Source organism: Mirounga leonina, unplaced genomic scaffold, assembly GCF_011800145.1.
Source record: "Mirounga leonina isolate KUSES-001 unplaced genomic scaffold, KU_Mleo_1.0 Mir_127, whole genome shotgun sequence".
Lineage (NCBI taxonomy): Eukaryota > Metazoa > Chordata > Mammalia > Carnivora > Phocidae > Mirounga > Mirounga leonina.
In genome coordinates, this window is record NW_023270316.1 from 41,826,216 (window position 1) to 41,829,609 (window position 3,394).

At 39.1% G+C, this 3,394-nt stretch overlaps 1 non-coding gene across 1 annotated transcript; it reads right to left on the reverse strand.

The window, feature by feature from the left end:
* Nucleotides 1-3,068: 3,068 nt before the first annotated feature.
* Nucleotides 3,069-3,175, reverse strand: LOC118009697. The gene has a single exon (XR_004678986.1). It is a non-coding gene; the product is annotated as a U6 spliceosomal RNA (small nuclear RNA).
* Between the last annotated feature and the right edge of the window lie 219 nt (nt 3,176-3,394).

The window sequence follows — 3,394 nt, forward strand, 5'->3', positions numbered from 1 at the left end:
TGCTTCTCATTTCATTATCTGAGGTTACTCATTGGTATTCCATTGGTGGTTGGGTTCATTTGAATGGTGTAACATGGGTTTGCTCACCTATTCCATGCATAAGCAGAGATGGCTAAAAGGCTGAAAATATTATACCTGGAAATATTAAACCCAGTGGTAGTTTCAGGATAGTTGGACTTCTTACATGTCAACTAGCTTTGCTCAGAGTGATGTTCCAAAAGAACAACGTTAAAGCTGATAGCCTCTTTTGACCTAGCCTTGGAAGATATATAGCTTTCTTCCCACATACTCTGTTGGTCAAAGCAGTTATAAGCTTGTCTAGATTGGGAAATTAAATTCCACCTCCCGATGGTGAAATGACAGGTTCATACTGAAAAAAGAACATTGGGATAGGAGATGTTGGTATTTCTTGAAAATACAATTGGTGAACCTGGAAATAGGTGAGATTGCCACAGTAAACTAGGAAAAACAGAACGCTGATGTCTTGATTTTGAAAATGCGTTCATTTATCAAATAGCAAGAAAAGGGGAACCCATGAGTCAGACATAAGAAAAGTGAGTAAGTTAGGAAGAAAATTAGAAAATTCAATGAAATGGAAAATGAGAGAGGCCACGAAGAGTAAACAATTATGCAGAGGTATCTAGGAGGAGAAAACATCATGATTATTTAATTAAGGGGATCAGACATCTGATAATAGCCTCATGGTAGGTATGGTAATAGATTCTTGAAAGAGAGAAAATCTCAATTTTATGACAGCATTAAGAATCCCTACCCAAATGCCAGATTCTAATCTCAATTACTCCTCTTACTAGCTGTATGATACTGGACAAAATACTTCAATGTCTGTGCAATGTGTTCTCATCTCACTGGCTTGTTATGAAGATTAACATATGTCATACATGCTTAGAACAATGCCTGGAAAATCTTGTGCTTGTTAAATTAATACATTTTAAAAGATTTTTAGTTCAGGCAACTGGATTCACTACTTGGACCCACATTGTCAGAGTAGGAGTTTGGATGTTAACAACACAAGATTTTTAATCCCCAGGAGTCCAAGAAGGAGTTTCTCTGCTCTTACTTCAATAATATATCAAGGAATCCTCTGTCCTCATCTCTGAAAATGAATCAACTGTATATCACAATGTGTATAATTCAGCCTATTGGAAAAATGGTTGACTTTTCTATGATATGAAGGTAAAGGGAATAATTCAGACTTTTTTTTCAGTGCTTATTCATAGTTCAAAGAGCATGTCACCACTCAACCCATCAAATAGTTTTCAGACATCTGCCTTTTTTGGCATCAAATATACCTTGTTACCCAACACGAGAGTAAATTATCCTATACCCAAACATACCCTCTTCTCTATCCCAGACACAACTATGTTCTGCACTATTTCAACAAAGTTATTGTTTATTTGCTAAAACAAATACATTAGTAGAAAATTTGGCACAATCACCCACGTTGTACTTTTCATCAATACTAATCTTGCATGAATCCTTCCACCTAAGAAGGATAAGTAGCAATGACCAGAAAAAATTTAGGAAAGCACAGTTCCATAAAAGAAGGCTAGATTTTTCTGGGCACATCCCATACACTATGATTTAATTTAACTGCCACCCAACAGTGCAACTGCAAAAATAAAAGTGACATTGGTTTATTTCTCTTGTGTTTGATTGTTAAACAGGACATAGAAAATAGTGGACATGACAAAAACACTGGAGGTTTTGACTAAAGCAAAAGCCATACAGTGTGGTTATGTACAATAAGGCGATGGTTGTTTAAATGTAGGGTTCAAACTGGTGGGATCAGTATCACCTGGAAATCTGTTAAAAAATGCAAATCCTCAGTCTCCACCCTGGGGGTCCAGCAATCTGTGTTTTACTAAAAACCCTTCAGGTTATACTGATTAAATGTAGGAGGGGAAGTTTTTTTTTTTTTTTTTTTTTTTTTAAAGATTTTATTTATTTGACAGAGAGAGATACGGCGAGAGAGGGAACACAAGCAGTGGGAGTGGGAGAGGGAGAAGCAGGCTTCCCGCGGGGCAGGGAGCCCGACGCGGGGCTCGATCCCAGGACGCTGGGATCATGACTTGAGCCGAAGGCAGACGCTTAAGAACTGAGCCACCCAGGCGCCCCTAGGAGGGGAAGTTTTGACTCAAATATGGAACCACTTACAGACCTTTTAACAACATATAAATTTAATATGCATGAAATTTACACTTCTTTGAATCAGGTGTGTAGAGAAAGACCTATCTTTACATCTCTTTAAGTACAAATGATGTGACCTAGTTCTCATTGATTGCAGGATAGTTACTATTATCCATTAAAGAAAGATAATCCTCATGTTATTCCATTTGGAACTGAGTTACTTTTGTCATAACTCCTTATTCAATCAAGGCTCTCAGATTTCTCTCCCTTCACATTTATATTTTATTTCTCCCTGGAGTGTGTGGGCTTACATATGTTTTTTAATTCAAGGAGGAAAGGAGCAAGAAGCCTCATAACTTTTCTCCATCTATACTGATCCCTGAGTAGGGGGATCTTCAAAGCTGTGTTCATCAATCATTATTGATACCTTGGACCTGCTATGTCCTCAGATAGCCAGCTCCACATACTCCACCTTTACCTTATCCTTCTTCCAGAGTACTTAGGGGGCTCTTTTTAATCTAACCCGCATTTTTATCCCTCAGAGGAGATAGAAAGATTTAGAGAAGCCTCCTCTACTGCAGTGGGGTGTGCTGGACTCTGCAGGCTGCCCAAGGGGGTGAGACCTGCCCGAGCAATTCCATCTTCATTGTTATTTTCCTCTCTGACAATGTGCAGAATGAAACACTATTCTTGGTAGTATGCAACCCTAGCCTCTAAAAGCTGACTGGTTTTTTTTATTGCTTCCCTTTTAGTTACAACCTGGGGATTTAGCCCAGGGGTTGAAGCACTGGGTCCCTTCTCAAGGATCTACATCACATAGATTCCTCAGATCATCCTCTTGCCAGCTCTTAGACTAGGGAAAGTATTAATTCCAAAATCAGTTTGTGTAATTCCCCTGTCCTTTGTCTATAGCTTACCCTTCATGCACCTGATCCTTCACAAATTTGCTTGCCATCCTGGTGCAGGGGCCATGCTATTCTTCTCTGTATCCCTCCAATTTTAGTATATGTGCTGCTGAAGCGAGCAGTGCACCTGATCCTTCAAGTTGTAGTATTTAACAGGTGTTAAATATCCTAAGCTTTTGGAATTGCCTTCATTGTACCCTAACCCTATCTTTGAAGTTTTTTACTCTTAACAATTGCAGCTTTTAAAAAAAGATTTTATCCATTCATTTTATGAGAGAGAGAGAGAGCTGAAGTGGGGTGGGGTGGGGGCAAGGGGAGAGGGAGAAGCAGACTCCAGCTGA